The sequence below is a fragment of the Puntigrus tetrazona genome, unplaced genomic scaffold (genome assembly GCF_018831695.1).
Source record: "Puntigrus tetrazona isolate hp1 unplaced genomic scaffold, ASM1883169v1 S000000008, whole genome shotgun sequence".
Taxonomy (NCBI): Eukaryota; Metazoa; Chordata; class Actinopteri; order Cypriniformes; family Cyprinidae; genus Puntigrus; species Puntigrus tetrazona.
The window spans coordinates 45,248-65,891 of NW_025047688.1; the positions used below are offsets into that span (position 1 = coordinate 45,248).

Here is a 20,644-nt window from a genome sequence, read left to right on the forward strand (position 1 = left end):
CATTTTTTTGGGTGAACCGTTCCTATAGGTCTATTTCTAATTACACGCATATAGTACTCATACATCAATTGGGAGGGGGCTTATTATTTATGTGCAAGTGCAATAAGTAATACATGGTAATTCAATAAAATTACCAGCAAGTCTTACTACATTTGCATTATGTGAAAAGTCTCTCCGCAGGGCAGAAAGTGCTAGTACAGCAGAGCCAAAAGATGTCTAGCACAACACATAGGCAAACTTTTTCGCTTTTAATTTTAGCTTTGTTGACGAAATGCATTTTTTTTTTTGCCGTCTTAATTTTTTTTTTTTTAATGAAATATTCATGACTGTTCGTCACATGAATTAATTTTTTTATTGACAAGACAAATATTATCTACAGTGTAATAATTGCATAAAATCGCTTAAATACATATTACATTAGCATTTGAAATTGGCGTTTCATCTCACGCGGCTCTTCTTCAATGTGGACATCTCCCCAGAGGCTTTTCGTTTGCGTGACGATGTATCTTGAGCTTTTCTAGATCATTTGTAGCTGCGCCAGGAAGATAGTAAGCATCCATTGAAGAGAGAAGGCTCCTGAAAAAAAAAAAAAGAAGCTAATTTATACATCTATTAAATCATACTTGTTGCCTCAGCATAGAACATACATCATAGAAACACACATGAAAACATTTTGTCAAGACATAATTTATTGCCGCCTAAATAAAATGAGAAATAATATTACGTGTTTATTGTAACGCAGTAAGACAGCGCTCTTGTTTAATACAACTTTAATGAATTTTTTGATCCACTTCAAATGCTAACTACTGCAATGAATAATCAAATATGCAAAGACACAGCCTTTGATTACCTAATGTAAATGAGCTGTGCATATGACCCCAATAACTGCTGCTAGCAGCTATTTTGTTTAATATTTGAAAAAATGCTTTATATTTTACTGTATAATAAAAATCGCTTGTTTTTATAGTCATTGAGAACAGCAAAACAGAAGCTGTAAAAAAACATTAATAAATAAATACAAATCCCCCAAACGTGCTGTCCTAGACAGGTGTCATCATTATCTCTCACCTGCATGAGGTAATCAGCGATGTACTCGGTTTTAGACATCTGACCCCCTGAACTGCAGCTTCACTGACATCCACTCTAACATCACCTGGTTTTAACCGACTAAAATCCACAAACAGGTGAGTGGTCTCTTTAAAAGAGAAGGGGAAGGGTCTGGCAACACCTATAAAGGGACAGAGAGGGTTAATACAAGACAGAAATGAAGTCGGGGAAAATGGAAATCACTGTCTGTAAGGCCACAGGAATACAATTGTTATTTATGTATGCAGTGTAGAATCAAAAGTAAAAGGAAAAAAAGACAACAGACCTTGGCTCCCAGACTGCAGCAGCCGCCTGAATCCAGCCTCTGGCCTGGTCAATATTCAACATCACAGTCCAGCCTCCGAACGCACCCTGCATGTCAACAGCGTTAGATGCTGCCCTATGCGCTTGCATGATTCTCATTTAAGCAAAACACACGTAGGCCTCTTTGTTTGAGAGCTACTTTGTAGTATTTTCCTCCATCTCAGGGCTGCAGTGCCAGTCTCTTCTGCTGAGAGTTGATGGATGGGAGAGCATCAGAATAGAACTGCTGCCCCACTCTCGTATTGCTCCTCCTAATACACACACAGGACATGAACGACACATCGCTTTTATCATTGAAAGACACTGATCACGAATGCAGACACTTGCCTCTATGAAGTGTCCTTCCCGCACGGCAGGCCTCCAGATACGAGCGTGAAGAATCCATTTGCCTGCTGCCATAGCTGCCAAATACTGCGTTCCTCAGAGGATAACCAACAATCACATGAGTGCAGCTGGGATCAAAACTCTGCTTCTCTAATACAACGCCACCTGCACATGGACACAAACATGACGCATCAAATAGAGAACAATAAGTTACGGAATACAACAATTGAATATATTAAAATACAGAGTAAAACATGGTTTCAAATGGGTTTTTTGCCATTGCTCCAGCTGTTTTTCAGTCATACTACCTCAGTCTTCATTCTTGTGATGTTTCTAAAATCATATGCTGATTTGTTGCATTTCTTATTAATATATATTTAGGAAAAATGTTGAATTATTAGCAATGTATACATATATTAATAAATAAATTGCAGAAACTGATATTTTTTTTTTTTTCCCACAGTCAATTTTGATCATTTCAATGCATCCTAGCTCAAAAGTATTAATTTCTTAAAGAAAAAAAACATTTTTACTGACCTTGTAAATGTGGACAGCAGTGTGTAACATACAGCCATATATTACACATTTTATTTTTTTTAATGAGAGCTTTTATGGAAAGATTTTTGTTATCTTTGACCATGGTGCTGTTTGTGCGTTTCATTAGGTTTCTACCCACAAAAGCTAACTTTTTATCTTAGGGCCCTGCATTTTGTTCTATTCCATTATGCTTAAAAGTAGAAGATGGGAGGCACTAGGTTGCCTTGTTTACTAACCTAGCTCCTCTATGAGGTGACTGTAGTCGATGTTCTTGTGGGTTCAATGAAGACAGCAAGAATCGTGGAGGATCCTTGACCTCCTTCTTTTCTTCAATCTGTTTTCATAATATTTTTAGAAGAAATTTACTTTTAACTACTGTTGATGCAATGTTCAATAAATTTAGGGTGACCATGCGTGTCATTTTTTCCCTGAACATGTCCATTGCCGGGATTTCTGTATTGCTTTGATTTAAAAGTACCTTGCTTTGAAAACATAAGGAACCGGTGTCAGTCTGCATGCTAACAAAACCAAAACCCTAGATATTTTAGGCAATATAGAAATCCTGACCAGGATGCGTCCGGGAAAATGGCTCTCCCTTAGTTAATTGCAGCACAATATTGTTTCAATTACAATAGTTTCATTCATGAATAAATTAGCATTTTTAACAAATTAGCTGAATGAATGGTTTAATGACTCCTGCATAAAGGTAGCCATTTGCTGCCAGTCACTTGCTGACAGCCTGTTTAAAACATGCTACTCCTGGTGAAATAAAAGCACTTTGGAAAGCTGCATTTCCAGTCAGATTGGAAAAATCAAAACGTATGTTATTAAACTGAATAAAAACACATAAGCATATTTATATAGGAAAAATATCATAAATCACAAGAAAATCCATCCAAAAGTAAGTCAGACCTTTAGCGAGAGAGGTACATATATACCTGTGGAAGGGAGGTGGGAAAGCAAAAGCAGGTGCTTCAGGGTTCTTGTCAGCTGGAGATGCGTTCACCTTTGGCTTCAGCTGTGCATCAATGACTTCAAAAGCAGCTGAAAAATGGTCAGAAAGCGTTGAATCAGAAAATTTTAATGCCATTTTTACTTCTTTCCAGAAGGTTATTTTGTCAAAATAAAATCTTTAAAAGTGCTGACAGCTAGTGACGTTTACTGCAGTCCGAATTAAAAATGTCTCTTTCAAGCGTAGAAATTAGTATTGTAATTTCCCACTACTGTAAAGAAAAAATGGATAACTACTTAAACATTCATTTTCATTTATTTTAAATGGAATTTATTTACAATATGTGGCAACTGCCATTATTGTTGTTGTTAGTATAATAATAATAATAATAATAATAATAATAGTTAATATAGATTATTGCTTGTCAATGTCATTTACACAAACAGTATATTAAATAAAAAGAGGACTGCCCTTAAAAGTGCAGGTAAGTCAACTGACTATATCTGACATAGTTTTATAAAAGTCTTAAATATGAACTCTGACAGTGTATTCTGATAGAATAATTTAACTTTAAAATGTACAGAATTCAAAATTTCACTTGCCTCTTTTCTTTTAAAATACTGCACCATTAACATTGCATCATGGTCTTTATATCACAATAATGCTGTATCGTGTAAGTTCATATTGTTACATCTAAAACTATTTTTACATTTTTTTAAACTATTTTAATGTTTATTAATAAAAAAAAACATAGTTCTACTTAATTTTATTTGTCAGTTGTTGAAGGAGGGAAAAATAAATAAATCTGCCTTAACCTTACAACTATAAATTTCATTTGAAACTATTTAAGATTAAAAAAGTTTTTAAATGGCTAAAATGTATTATTTTAATCAAATAAGTACAGCCTTGGTAGCATGACGTTAAGAAAATGTAAATAGAAGCATTACAAAAGGTGACATTTTTAAAAATGTAAAAGAATTTTTCTTTTTACCCATTTCTTACAAGTTCGAGTCAGTCTGGTAGAGTCCCTGGCTGTGTGAGTCGGAGAGAGGCGGTGGGATGATGGTGAGGGTTTCTGAGTGCTGAGAGGGGCTGCCAGGCCACTGCATGTTATCAGCCAGCTTAGCTCTCTCCTCAGTGGTGGATCGTCCCACACGATCTGCTCACTCTGAGAAGGCTCTGTATTCAGGTCCACAGCTACTTGACGAGACATTCTGCCAAAAACACAGTCTTTTATAATGCAATTTAAAATCATCTTTCACGTATGAGAAAAAATGTGATGATAACCAGCAGTTAGCAAGTATTCTTCTCAGACGCCAGATTGGTAAAGCTTCAAGAGAGTGATTGATCAGAGAGCACTCTAGCAAGTCTTGTTTTTATACCGTAGGGGCTTCTCTAAAGTGCGCGGCTATGCTCTTCCCATTCGCCCCAGGCTGTCCGGGTGTGGGGCGAGTCTAGTCCCCTGAGCCTGTTCTGGCCAACCGCGAGGAGGCCAACGACCGTTGGTCAGTTTAGTAGCAGACATGATCTCTTGAAGTTGTTTCTTTTGAGCCTCTCTCTCATCTCAAGTGTTTCTGTGAGATCTGAGGGAGGGAGCAGATAAGAAAAGGAAATGAAGAGAGAAAAACGAGCACTGAATTGTGACTGGGTCAATGGTCAGAGATTTGGATCAACATAGACATTTTTCAACATAGACTTTTTACTTCTTTCCAGTGCTGGCAGTCTGATCTTTCTCAGGCTCTCCCACACTGACACGCCTGAGGGGTTGAGAGGTCTGTGATGCTGTCAACAGGACTAAACTTTAAAAAAAAATTAATAAATAAGTTACAGCATATAAAAAAAGCTTTATAATGATTGGACTAAAGAGTATGGTTGGGCAGTGCCAGGTACAAAACCCACTCACCCTGGTCTCTCATTCTCTGTAAAAGCCCTGAGTCTGTGCGGGGGTGGATAGAGGAGGTGACCCTCTGAGTGCTATCTGCCATCTGACTCATGGTGAGGCTCATTTTGGGGATTGAATGTAAAAGGGTAGAGTGATTTCGACACATGCTTCTGCTCATCTGCACACTGAAACAGAATTTTCAGTATGCTTTGAAGTACTTTTTATATAATAATAAAGCAGTTCACATCTTTGTTGCATGTTCAAACAATAAATATAATCTAACTTTATTAAAAGTACCTGCATTTCCATTACATATGTGCAAAACCTGAGCAATATTTAGTAAAATTACTGTGAAATTTACAGAAAATGCACTGAACTGGATGTGACCAAAACTTTCTTTGTCTTTCATGATAAGCCATGGACACAGATTTTGGTAAGTATATCGCAGCCACTACACCAGCCATTAAATCTTTCACTATAAAGTCACTTCTGAAATGTGCCGAGAGTGCCTGTGATTAGCTTTGTAGCCGTGTTGCAGCCGTAACACCCAAAGACTTGTGTAGTTTAACTTGTCTAAGCATTAATGGCAAAGAATGTCTCTTATACTAGAGAGAGCGACCACATATGAAGTGCTTCTTGAAGGTTATGGTACATTGAAGAATGATCATATGACTTACAGTGTATGCCAGCTTTTTTTAAGCTGCTTAAAAAAATAAAACCTATTTAGAATATATGGGAAATTGCATTTCCTTTAGGTTTATTTTCAATTTGTGTCTGAAGGGGTAATGGAAAGCAGCTTAGTAATAGTAAAAACATTTTATGTTATAATAGATATGTCTTTCCAAATGAATGCTGTATATGCTTTTCTCTATTAATTAAAGAATCCTGAATAACTGCACTGAGATCATACAAAAATTACACTGATATTTAATCGCCTGTATAACCAGAATTAACACAGAGACTCCTGTTTTGTGAGACATGTAATAGGAGTGTATATATACAGCCTGTAGCCAGTGTTGACACTGTATGAAGCTCCTCTCTTTGACAGCTTTGTATTCATTGTTGTCTCCTACTTACTCCTGTAGATGTAGTGGAGTGACAGAGTCATCACATGACCACCTATAAGAGAGGAAATGACAACTCCATCATGAAGCAAAAACCAAATTTGTATCTCAAATTTGTCTCAATCTCAAACGGCATCATTAATTTTAGACAGGCCTACTCAAAAATGAGAGGTTAGAGAGGATTTGGTATATACCTGAATTCTGCCTCAGTGAGGCGGCCACCGCATTGAGTTCACTTTGTTTCTGCTTAATTTCTGCTTACACACACCACCACCCCACTGGAGAGGAGCTGCAGACTTTGCTCCACCTGCAGAGAGACATGCTGTGGCTATATCCATACAAGATAGAGGTTGTGTGTTTACGAGTGTGTGTACTTTCAGGGTTCAGGTTCTTTCCTAGTTGTGGACTGGGCAGTCAGATAGATTTGTGATATGAAGGTGCTGCTGCTGGCAACTGCAACTTTGCTGTTCCTCTCAATGACCTCTCTGATAGAGGTGTCTCAGCCCCCTGACTTTGCTGAGGTTTATTACCAGAGTCTGCAAATGGTCAAACACATCCTACAACACAAACATGTCACCATTACAAAAACATAAACATTAGTTTTATCTTAGTCACTTCTCTGACTTTTTTTTTAACCCTAAACTAAGCAAAGATTTTTCTGGACTTAATATTAGATCTTCCTTTAAGTGTCTGTAGCCTACCTTTGTGTTGTTCACGGAACCAAGAGTCATTCCTGCCTGTGAAACCTAGAAGGAGTGCACCCAGCTGGAGGGAAGAGCCTTTCTGCAGGCCCCTTAGCGCCCTCCTGTCCTGTGGCACACATCTGTGTGCCTTCCTTCCTGTCTCAACTTCCGACTGCTGAGCGGACAGCGCGGCTCTGGTGCCGAGCGCCATGTCCAGAGGGGTGATGGCAGCACTGTTTCTAGCCTTGCAGGAGCTCTGAGAGCGCCTTCTGAAAGATGCGATATGGTGTGGGTCTTTCTGAGATGCTCCACAAACTGTCCTCAGTTCTCTATGTACACAATGCTGAAAGAGTGATATTTGGGTGTCCAAGTGGTATATGATATATACATTTTGACTGACTTTATGTTAATTTAAAATTTGCTTAAAATCGGACCTATCATAGATTTCACTTCCTATATCCGAAGGGGGCTAAATACAATCTAATGGAAGCTAATCAAAACCAAAGTTAATGAAGAATCCATACCTTTCCTTTTTTCTCTGGTATTACTGCATGCCTTTTTTATTTATTATAACAGGTGTTTGTCCTTCTACACATTACGTGGAACAAATGGAGGATGTTTGGGCCTACGCTACATATCATGAAATGTTCTATTAATATATTTCCTTCCAAATGTGCAAACTGAAAAAATAACAAAAATCTATTTTACCAAACTAACCTCCCGCAAATGGTTCATCTTCATTAATGCTTTGTTACTGATCATATTTCATACATGCTTGAAACAAACACCCTTACAAACCATAGTTTCACTATAGTAAATATGAGCTACATTTTGATTTCATTTATTTATATTACTTGTATCCATTTGTATTGCCACAGTTTTTAATCTTAGAAAGTATAACGTAGATTAAGAGTGTGGATTTTGAATATCAACTAAGAATAGATATACCGCTTGATGGGCACTTGTGATTAAGGTCCATTATAAATCTACTTGACTGACCTGGAGTGGAGGCTGGTCAATCCAGGTATCGCCCCTCATCAGCACGCTTCCCTGTTCTGGCTGACCTAAAACCTGTGCTGGATTGTGACTGCAGGTAGACTCCCATTTCCTGAGCAGCCTGGTACTTTTGTGCCTCAGGAGTCTGATACTCAAATGAGTGCTGGCTACAGCATTCCTTTCTTTTTCTGATTAGCAGTCCGCATAAAAGTAATCCTGAAATAATTTTGGGGAGACAGATGCGAGGGCAGAGAAATAGGAAAACATTAGATTAGCCTAGAAAAAGGTAAATACAAAATTTAAAAAAAATTATTATAAATGCTTATAATTCTGAATAATAAAATTGCAGTTGGTTTTAAATATTTTATAAAAAAATTCGGCAAAGAAAAAATGTATGGAATAAAATTAAATAAATTGAATAAATTTCTTCTTTTTTTTTTTTTTTTAAAGGCTTACAATTACCTTTTTATTTTTGTACTCTTCTCTGAGGTTTTATAATGTTAGCCAAAACTTTAACATCAAAAAGACTGGCAATTTATGTTGATGTTTACTAGATGGGTTTTAAAGAAAAGATAACCACAATTTGTATCTCAAATTACTGGCAGGTACATTATACTCAGTTCATGACCCTTTAAAGATAAGCTACTTCCTTTTTAAGAAAAAAGATAGTGTTCAACTTTTACTTTTGGATCATAAATACATCTGATTTAAGGATGTTTAGATATTTGGTCCTGGGAAAAGAAATACTGAGAAATACTGGAGTATGAGGTAATTATAATACATCATGCCACTTCAGATACAGCTAGTGACTCATAAATAATGCACTTAAAAATCAATTTAAGCTTCTTGAAAAATATTTTTTTTTTTTAGTGTGAACTAAAACTTTAGAAGACAGCTGTCTATGGTGGTCCTCAAAAGATATTAGCACAATAACAACACTCAGCAAAAATATTGTCTAATTCTAATATCCATCCAAGAAAAAACATTTTGAGATATTATTTTTTGTTCATCATACACTTTGCTGAGGGAGATATACACAACCGTGAGCAAAAATCTAACTCCGCCTCTGTGATGTTTGGCAAGCTGAATGAGACTCTGGTCAGCTCCAGTGAACTGACTGACAGACAGCACACAATCTTGAGAGGAGAGGCCTCTCTCACAGCTACTGGAGGAATAGAGGATGAGGAGGCAAGTGGCAAAAACACACTGCTGTTCCACACATGGCCTGAACACACACAAACACAGTACATTAGTAATAAATAAAATCACAAAATGATCCTGTCTACATGACAGACTAAATGTTAACTTACCAGCCATATCTGTCATAACCCCATCTACTGTATTCCATATCACAGTGCAGCCAGCATGTGGTGCACGAGTAGCATAATGTGCCACAGCTCTCAAGAGCTACAACTGAAAGATCTTCCTAGCTTCTAAGACTAGCTCTGAGAGCTTTGACCAGCCCCAGCTCCAAAACTAACCAAGATAAAACGCCTCGCAAAAAAAGGCTACCCTCTGAAGGTCTCAACCACGTGGAGTCCTTCACTGCAGGTGGCTCTGAAGCAAAACGTCATTCACTGGGTTGGTACTATTGGTGGCCTGAGGGTAGCCCCACCATGGGAAACACAGGCAGGGAAGAATAAGGTGACGGAGCAGGTGGTAGTCAGAGCAGGGTTTAAATATTTATCAACTCACCCACAGTCTGGTCATTCTCCCATGTATCAAGTAGAGCAGGTCTTCCTCTGGGTTTGGCTTAAGTGCCTGGACTAGGGGCAGGAGGAGGAGCCATAGGTGGTCTGAGGCCCGAGGCAGCCGAAGGAGGAGCAGGCATGTCAACAGCGCCGGGCGGGAGTGGCGAAGGAGGGGTGAAAGAGGCATCCTCTGGGAGCAAGGAACCATGGGAGAAACTGTCCAGCAACCACCGTGTACACAGCCATATGGGGTCTGGAGAATATATAGTCTACACTGATCAAAATGTATATTTTTAAACTATTTTAAATAGACTTTTACCTTTTATTACCTTTTTGTTTTTATAGAGCCTTTTGCTTTGATGCATTATGCATTCTTACATTTAATTGTTAGAATTAGAATAGAAAACATTTAGGGTGTTACTAAGCATATTAAATCAGTATCAACAGATGAAACACCAGAAGCTATTGTATTCATCCGAATTGTATGAAGATGTATTTACACCATGTATTATTTCAGACAGTTTTTAGATGGGTTTGAGCCCTCATTTATTCGCCTAGCCTTTAGATTGCAGGATTCCCCTATTCCCCGTCGCCTTCTGGCTTTGCTTGGTTGGGGATACTTAACTTCTGTGATTGTCGCTGATAAATTGACGCAGATCATCTTCAGCTTAGTAAGAATTGTCACTTCGCTACTATATATCCTCGGTTATTATATCGTAGCAGCGCTTTGATGCAACCTGTGTTGTTAAAAGCGCTATATAAATAAAATGATTGATTGATTGATTGATTGATATTCTTGAGAGAACAAAGAGGCATTGCAACATGGCTGCTGAATGAATAGCTTTCTTTGAAAGACACTTCATCATTCTAAATGGTTTAATAACTGAATCATGCAGTGAAAGAACGTGACTCTAAAATGTGCCACACACACACTAGTCTAGACTCATGTAACGACGATTCTATAATTTCCCACATTGTTAAACAACACCACATATTGTCTGCAATGATAAATTTAATAGCACACTCACTACCTTTTGCATCTTGCAAATCTAGTTACCTGATATGGATTTAGACTGACTCCAGGAGTGGCTTTGTCAAGAAAAAGACTTTGACACTGGTCTGGTCTGCCCATCACTATGTAAAAGGGGTCTTGGCTGGGCTGGTTGAAGCAGCCTCCAGCAGAGTTCACCATCCTCGCCGTAGCTCTCCAGTTTTTCCTGATAGGCCACAGATATAATTGCAAGGGGAAAAAAGTAAAAAGGGTCACTATCAGTTTTTTTCCTTCCAGATTCACATTTAAATTGCACAAAATTCAAAGGATATCACTTTAATCCTTAGGATTAGCAATGTCCCAAATGCATAACTTTAAGCATCGCTTTAAGACAAACTGACCTACAGCCATCCAACAGGTCATCAACTCACAAACAGTGATGTCAAAAGAATCAACTGATCAGAGTCCTGGTGGCTGATTCTGCTGTGGTGAGGGCCTAAGCCATTTGACATTCATACTGGGATATTGGAAATATGGCTTAATCCTGGGCAAGTGAGGGACCTTCCACAAAATAAATGTATACAAAGAAATACATACACGAAACCTTCGTCCCAAAACAATGTATGACAAATTGTGACTTCAGTACAACGGCTAAAAGTGTTTTACTTCTATCTCTCTTTGCTCTAAGTTGGGTCCTGTAGGAGGAGGTGTTGGGTCTTCCCAAGCTTCTCTCTGCCCTCTTCTTTCCACGCTCACAACATACCTGTCTTCATCCTGACAGAAGCTCCTTCTCTATGCTGTCAAACAAAGCCAGTGCAGTGACACACAGTATACGCCCATTTCCGCGAACTCATACTTGACCTGAAATGCAACGATAAGGCTCGGAGGAAGAGAACACTAGACTGTATCCTAAAACATACTTAATGGGAGATAATGGGGCCACCTGGGTGGGTCTACCTGACAAATGAGGTGAGTACATTCATTCATCTTGAGCTGCCCTGTGTATTTGCTCATTCTGGTCATACAACTCTGAAACCCTCTTTTTAGCGCCCAAGGTGCAGAGGTCCGCCACGACACCTCCGTGGGCAGCCAGTACTGGACATTGATAGTCTCATATTCAGTTCAGAGTGATGGAAAACACTGTTGGGGTATGAAGATGTTGGGGAAAAGAAGGTATTTTGTTTGAAGATTAAATGATGTGAATTCAAAAAAATAAAAACGTATGTGCAATGGATATCCTATAGTATACCCATAGTACTACACTGCAGCACAGATGCTATCGTCCTGAGACTTTTCCCAGCATGTTTACCAGCTGGGCAAAAATGGCTTCTCAAGGCTTGCAGCCAAGGTTGGGCATTTTTGTCTCTTTACTTCACTCCGCTACCAGGTGAGTAACAGATACATTGAGATCACGTGGTAGACCTGTCCACCCACAGCTGGACAAGATCCACTACTTCACTCTATAAGAACAACAGAACGCACTTTCATAATGTATTTTACTGTTTGTGTCCTACTTTATATGCAAAAGATGTGGAGAAACAACTGTATATTAGACTTAATCATCAAATGTTTTTTTCCTTTACCCGCCTCTTTGCCAAGGCTGGTGCAGGAAACGTGACATCAGCCATGGCCATGTTGTACTACAGGTGGCCGCTCTGCTTGGGCACGATCTCTGCTTCTGCAGACAAAACAGCACTACTAGAGGACTCACGATTCTGCATCCTAGCTGCAAATACAGCAGTTTTGTAAATATGTTTATTAACAATGCAAGAATACTGACAGTCACATTAATGTTACGGGAACATTTGTTTACAAAAATGTTAGGTTAGCTGCCTAATAAACTTTGGCAAAGATTATCCTGACAAAATATAAATAAATATATATTTTATAAGTGTTTAATTAAGTGTCAGTGTTTATTTCAGAAATACTTATAAAGACACAACATAATAAAAAGTTTTTTTTTGAAGAATTTAAGAATTTCTCTTCTGCATTTTTGGATCCAAAATACAGCAAAAAGCAGTAATTATTAAATATTTTTGTAACAGATTTCTATATAAATATATATTCAAATGTAATTTAATTCTGTTTATTCAATTATAGCTTGAAAAACATTTGCAAATAGGAAAGCTTTATTTTATAAAAGATATTTCACAACATAGTGGATTTTGCTGTATTTTGGATCAAATAAATGCAACCTTGTGAATAGATAAGAAATCTTCAAAATAATAATAATAATAATAATAATAATAAAAAAATAAAAACATTAAGAATTTTGACTGGTGGTGTAAGCTATAGTATTAAACCTGCCAGCACTTAGTTCATTTACAATTTATTAGTTAGAGACTTATTGTTTCCTGTTGTATGAATACTCTGATTATAGAGGAAAATTTTTTCAAAAGTTTATCACTAACTGAGATCTTAAGTACACAAAGCACATTTTATGTAAATATACAAGAAAGAATTGAAGGGCTAAATCACACAATACTACAAAAGTGAAAATCCACAACGCACCTCCTGCAGTGATCAAACGCATTGCCAGAAGCCACTGAAAACAAACAGGGACTTGTCATTGTGGTCCAGCCTAAGAGCAGCTTCCTCACCCAACGTCTGCATATATATTTCTCTCTGACTGCAGTTCCACTATTGCCTGTGACGAGCATGGCAATTATATAACAAAAACGAAGCCATAGAACCATTAAGGTTATTTTAGGATATCATGATATAGTCTTCTTAATGACATATATTATCAAGAAAGATATGTTATGGTCACTTTATAGGCCTGAGAGCCAGATCGCTTCTTCTGTCCATTGCGCTAAATAAATTTCTACAATATATGCCTCTTTGTTGTCTTTGACATGGTGGCATATGACCTACATTACATGGAAAGAAACATACAAGGATTTAGCCATCATTAAACAAATGTAAAGGTCTGCCACAATCTCATTAGTATTCTGTAGTGTAATATACAGTATAAACACGGTATGTTGTATTTTTTATTTTTATTAGGTTTAATAAAAGCAAATAGCAATTAAATGCAGAGATCGAACAAAAAACTGGATTCTATTTATAATTGTGGCTGATTATCTGAATCGATTCTCACTTGTGTGATTGTTTTGATTCTCTCATAAACAAGGCCAATAAGACAAAGTCAAACATTAGAACTCTAAGTAGCCTCTAGCACTTATTTTGTGCCTTTTTAACATTAAAATAAAACAACCAAAACAAACGCTCATACAATAAAATGAAGAATTCATAGCGAGACTGAGTAAAATCTTGTTTACCAGAACTTTTAAAAAAAGACATAAATCATTTCAGCTTAGTTTGTATCACTTCTCCACAGAAACACATGGAACAAGTATTGCATAAATAGCAAGCTCATTAATTTGCTAATCTGCCTGTATTTTATTTTGAAAATATATGACTGCGGAACTGTATTCGAAATCATTCGCGCCCATCAGCTCTGGAAGAATAACTTCCGCTTCACTTCTGTTCCTTTGATAAAATGGGAGAAATAATTCAAAAACAGACCGCCACCCACAGGACTGGAGGACAGTATTGTCACAAATTCAAGAAATAGTTAAATTCGACTAATATTTCACTCTATGTACATTTAGAAATGAGTGTACTACTTCTCTCTCGAAATACTAACCGCGTTTTAGAGGCTGTTTCCATAGTTACACAAAGAGGCGCGCGATTCGTAAAGAGTTAGTTTTACTCAATCAAATCCTTTAATTTTAATTGGTTCACAAAACTGTAATGGATGATGCGTTATCGCGTGGTGTATTATGTTTTTAAACCAGTAGTACGAATTTGCGGGAACTTCGTTCACTGGGGAACTTTCGTTCCTGGAGTTTTATGTTTTCACTCGGGCTCCAATATCTGCCAGACACACTCTTCGCCAGCTGATTTCATAACAGTGCGGACGTGTGCACATTAATTTTCCACCGCTGGCGTGCTTTATTTTCCCCATCGGATAATTTCAACTCATGCTCTTCTGTTACAGTATAGGAATTGCAAAGAAAAAATGGCAAACCGTTGAGGAACTGAAGCTGCGAATCCGTGAGTTAGAAAACGAACTAATTAAATCCAAACAGAAGCAAAGTGATGCTGAACATCACCTCAGACCAAAAATTGATAAAATGAGTGCTGAAGTCGTAGACTCAGAACCCATATAGGTGAGCATTTTGACGTTGCTGTGTTTATTTTACTACTTTTTTTTGAACGTATGGGAGACTAAATTCGTCACTTAAATTCTCTATTTAATATCTCACCAGTCGTCTAATGGCACTCTCAAAGGATAGGCATAGTTCAAGACTACGAGAGTAAACATGCGTATTTATTATTTCTGACACTTGTGTATTGATGATAACTGCTTGCTCGTGTTTAGATGAGCAATATCCACCTGCTGTCATTCTCAGAAAATCCGCTCGTATGCTGTGGCAGTGGTGGGAGTTGGAGGAGTGGAGAGTGTCACTGCAGAAATGCTCACCAGATGTAGCATTGGTAAGTAATGCACCTTTTGTCCCTCATTCCTCAATATATGAATCAGAATATTATAAAGCACAAATCAACCAAATGTAAAAACGCACAGATTTGTCTGTCTGTGGAATCTTGTAGTTAATGTACAATTGGTGGTGCATTCTTTTTGGCGTGTGTTCCAGTCTGAGTACAGGAGAAGCCAACAGCATAACCCCCAGAGACGTATGCCTTGGCTCTGCAGTAACAGACTGTGTCATGCCTCTTTTTGCTGTGTCTGTGATTTCTTCCTACTGCAGTTGCTGCTGTTCGACTATGATAAGGTGGAGTTGAGCCAACATGGAACCACGCTCTTCTTCCAGCCACACCAGGCAGGGCTCAGTAAAGTTGAGGCTGCAGGAACACACTCTTGGTAAATATAGCAGCAGAATGATCAAAGAAAGTGACACTCACCACATTTTATAGTCTTACAGCAACGATTAATATCGAGATTCAAATAAATAAATATTTTTATCATTGATAATAAGAAGAAATGTTTAGTTAGCATCAAGATGTTTCTGAGTCAAGTCTAAAGAAATAAAAAGCGCAAAACATTATATCATGGTTTTCAAAACTAGGTTAATCTGCATTAACCTTATTTGTTCACTAACCTCCTTTTTCTCCATTTATATTTTAACTAAATGTGAGTGGATTAAAAATGTGAAATTTAGTTGATATTTCCCATTTTAATAGTTTTCCTGCAAACTCACTTAAAGAATTTAATATAATTTTGCCAGGAAGGTTTTAAATTATTATAGCCGTTAATGTAAAAAATCTTGTGTAATACAACTATTGCTTGTTTGATTTTGTATTATTGTTTTTGCTGTGAAAAGCTTAAGATGCTGGCGTGATAAAATATACTACTACTGTGTTTTCCTGCATAGGAACATTAATCCAGATGTTGCTTTTGAGACCCACAATTACAACATCACCACGATGAACAACTTCACGCATTTCATGGACGCATTAGGTGATCACTTTTTTTCTCCAGTTTTCCCTTCCCTTTTTAAATTTGGCTATATAAAAAAATGTTTGCTTTGTGTTTTTAATATGGAGGACTTGAGGAGGAAAGCCTGTGGATTTGGTCCTCAGTTGTGTGTAGACAACTTGTGAGGCTCGGATGGCTATTAATACTGTCCACGTTTTTGGCTTTTGACCGTATGAACTCATTTTAATATATACAAATATATGTTTAATCATTAATCCTTTTTCTATATTTTTGAAAATATTTAACTTAATTCCCACACAATCACTGCGGCAGCTATTTGCTGGTTTGTTTCTCTCCTACAGGCATGTAATGAGCTGGTGAGATCTGGATAGAGTCAGGCGTCAGTGAGGAATGCCGTTTCTGGACACCATCCAGCTCCATCGTCCCTGGAGAAACTAACACATTTACACCGCTGTATGTAAGCTACGCTCACTCCCAAAACACATGCTGTGTGTCTTGAATATGAATTATAATGTTAAAACTATTTCATATGCTTATTCTCAAATCTGTGCCATAAACCATAAAACACTGGTAATTTCTGCCAAGTGTCAGTTAGGTTGAAACATTGATCTGTGTGTGTGTGTGTGTGTGTGTGTGTGTGTCAGTGTGCACCTCCTCTCGTAGTGGCTGCAAATATCCGGCGAGAGAAGACACTGAAGAGAGATGGGGTTTATGCTGCTGCAGTCTGCCCACCACAATGGGAGTAGTTCGCTGGGCTCCTTGTGCAGAATGTCCTGAAGTAAGACCATCGCGCAATCCTGATGATTCAGCACAGACTAAATCATGCTGTTTTAATATCGATAAAGCATACTGTAAATTTCCATGGTCTGGTTTAACTGCATGGTGATAATTTAGGCGTTTTAGCATTTAAAAGGCCTTTTAGTATCATTCACTAAAACATGCCCGCTTCTTTTGCTGCAAGCCGTTAGTATTCATGAGTATAAACTTTAAATTGTTAGAAATATTTTAAGACCAACACTTAGTTGACTGAAGCACTGCACTGACAGATCCATACATGATATAAAAAACATATCACGTTTTATATTGCATGAGTGCCACATCTGACAATTTTAACATGCATCACAGTTTGATTTAGTCCAGAAATATTAAGACGTCACAATTTAAATAAAAATAACTGCTCAAGTTTGAGGACTATTCACAAAGCTACATTCTATATTTTCTGAGAAAGCTACATTCTATATTTTTCACAGAAAGGGTTTTACCAAGAAGGTAAAAGATAAGGCTTTTTTTCATAATTAAAATTTATGTATACAGTACAACAGCAAAAACCGTGAGAAAGATATTATACCACATTTGCTAGATCGTTTTCTAACAAGTCCAAGCTGCAGTACCAAACAGAACCACGTGGAGATGCCAACAGACCACTATACCAGCTTCCTAACCTTACCATATAATGTGGTGACTATTCTACAGAACTGGTGCAAACTGCTGTCTCACAACCAAAAAAAAAAAAAAAAAAACACATTTAAAGGCATTCAGATCTTAAGTGTTCAAGTCATAGATTTTTTTATTGTCAAATTAAACCCACAGTAATATTCAAAATATTTGTAATTTATATATAAATAAAATTTGTGGGTGCTTTCAGTTGGGAAGCGGCTGTCCTGAACCCTAACCACAATATCAGCTCATGAAAATATTAAAATAATTTTAATGGTTTTTTTTTCCCCATTCCCAAGTTTCTTTTAAAAAAGTAACATTAAGCAAATGTATTATTTAAAAATTTCTTTTAAATTATTGAACTCATTTTACTTAATTATCTGTGTTCCAGGTATTTGCTGGGGTTTGGGACCGTGAGTTTATTACCTGGGCTACAATGCCATGCAGGATTTCTTCCCAAGCATGACAATGAAGGCCAACCCACAGTGTGACGACAGACACTGCAGACGACACAGCAGGGCGAGTACAAGGTGGCGCTCCTACAAATACAAACATACTCATTTTTGCAGTACTACTGCCGTACCATTCAAAGGGAGATTTATTGATTAATAAATATTATTTAACCAGAACATTGTTAATTATCAAAACATTTTTCCCTTTAATTAGTAACAACAACTGTTTCTTAGCACGTTGTGCAATCTAGGATGTAAAAAGGCATATTATGATAACCAGTTGGTATTAATACTACCAGTATGTGACGTGTTATTCCTTCCTTACTCCAGAAAAAGAAGCGGAAGCGACCAAAGCAGGAAGTATTACAGGAAGAAGGAAGTGGTGCACGAGGACAATGAATGGGGTTGGCATTCCACGCATAAATCACATTCCTCATTCATAAAACGAAAAGCTTTAAATGTTATGTAACCTTGAACACGGTGTTGTTTCCTGCCAGGCATTGAGCTGGCTGTCACAGTCTGAGGTGTCAGAGGCAGAGCTTCAGGATCGCATCAGGACCGGTACCAGATCTGCCCGAGGGCATTACCGTAGCCTACACCACCATACCTGCGAGAAAGTTCGAGCCACTGAGTTCTTTAACACTTTAACAGAGTGAAAAAAGTTGCATTTATAATATTTTAGTAGCGGCAAATAAAAGTGTTTGTTTGCATAGTGTGCACTGTGTACATTTATACACCCACACATGCACTTATACCTTTAAGAAAAATGTTTAAGTGTTTACAAAATGTATAAATAATATCAATTATATGAATATAAATATATACATGGAAGTATTTTCAAATTCTAAAACCTGTGTGTGTGCTTATACAGTAGTCAACATTTCATCAAGTTATCAAAACCAAAACAATACCCATTTTGTCCTAAAACCAAAACAATACCCATTTTTGTCTTTGGATCAATTTCGATCTAATTAAACGTTTGATTAAACGTTTGACAATATTTGATTCAGGTTTGGTTTAGGGTTAGATGCTAATATGATTAATAATAGCTCAAACTTCCTGTGAAAAAAAAAAAAAAAGCATTTACCTGATAAATAATTAATAATAACATTTAAAATTTCGTTTTTAATAAAGTCATACTTTTCAGCAAGGATGCTTTAATCAAAATCGAAAGACATTTATGTTACAAAAGATTTTTATTACAAATAAATGCCATTTTCACATTTTATTTTAAAGTTAATAATATTTGACAATTAGTCTTTTTATTAATGCAATGCAGCCTTGGTAATAATTATAATTAATCAATTATATCGTCTCTTAATTACCGTGTATGTGTAATACATGTGTTCTTTGTTTTTGCCAGGATGGAGGATCAGGGGAGAGCGGTGGAGGAAGCGGATCAGAGTTTAGAAGAGCTAATGGCTCAGATGAGAAAGATGTAAAGGAACAACAAACAAAAAGGAAAATGACGTCCTTGAACTCAGAGAAGAAACTTTTCCTTTTCACACACTACAAAGACAAACTCATTATTTTGTACTTACATTTAACATCCGAAGTCTCATAATGAATGAGCTTGGGTTTAGTGTTTTTTTTTTTATTTATACTGGTTTTGCAAGCAGCCTGTAACACTCAAGATGTTTACAGGTTTACTTCAACCAAGAAAGTCTTAATACTGCTGATGTTAATGTTTCACGGTTGTCACAGAATGGTTTACAGAACAAATCTCAAAGATTTTTTTGTTTGTTGTTTTTAAATAACTGTTTAACAGCTATGTGACAGAAAGCGTTACAACTTCAGTCACACATCTAAATGTTATCCTCGCGTCTAAATCTGAACGTGCTTGTAGACGCCCCAGCCAGACGTTTTAAAGAACATCATTTCATCATCGGCCCGATTCTGACTGCTTTGTCGAATGGTATGACATTGTAATAATGCAAATAAAAATACATTTATTGTTGTTACATTCCATTTTGCTTTTCCTGCATTTAAACTACTTCATTATGAAGAAGCCTTGCGATAGGTGTCAAAATCTCGATTGACTCTTATTTTCATTCAATTATGCATTTATTGGCAGACAATAAACAATATTTTGTACATGGATCGATGCGCATTAGAGGAATTTGGGTATAAAACGGACCTCATTTGGCAGTGTATAAAAACATCTCTAAAGGACCGGCGGAAATTGTATGACGACAACAACGTGATGTAATACAAACCTTAATGGAAGTAAATTATGACATAATTAGCCTCCAACAGTCCAAAGACAATTTCGCTAAAAAAATGAGGCACGTTCGCCGATTCACGCGTTTAGCACCGTTCAAATAGTTTTTAAGCACCTACAAGTATTTGCAAGGCGTTCAAAAATTAGAGTTCGGCATATCCACTGTTTTGCATCAATTTAGTATTTTACATTTTTTCATTATACACGTCTCCTAAGTAAACGGGTAACCATGAAAACTAGATAGAAGCGATATGGCAAGGTATTTCACAGAGACAATTCACACAGTTCAAAAAAAAAAAAAAAAAAAAACAGCAGTACCATTTCCAAATACAAAAATATGGGTCAAAAAGTCATATGGGCGCATCTTTTCAGATTAACAGTCACTGTATAAACTAAACAACACATACAGACACGGTCACTGTGCATCACAACAAATAGAATTATTGCACATGCTGAGTTCTGTGGTGCTGAACCGCTTAAATGCTTCTTCTCAAAAATGTGACGCCTACACAATAAATAAAATACTGAATACAATAAAAT

At 37.0% G+C, this 20,644-nt stretch overlaps 2 pseudogenes; one reads left to right on the forward strand and one right to left on the reverse strand.

Annotated features, from left to right (window-relative positions):
• Positions 1-438: 438 nt before the first annotated feature.
• LOC122332320 lies at positions 439-13,387 on the reverse strand (annotated as a pseudogene).
• Positions 13,388-14,516: 1,129 nt separating this feature from the next.
• Positions 14,517-19,325, forward strand: LOC122332248 (annotated as a pseudogene).
• The last annotated feature ends 1,319 nt before the right edge of the window (positions 19,326-20,644 follow it).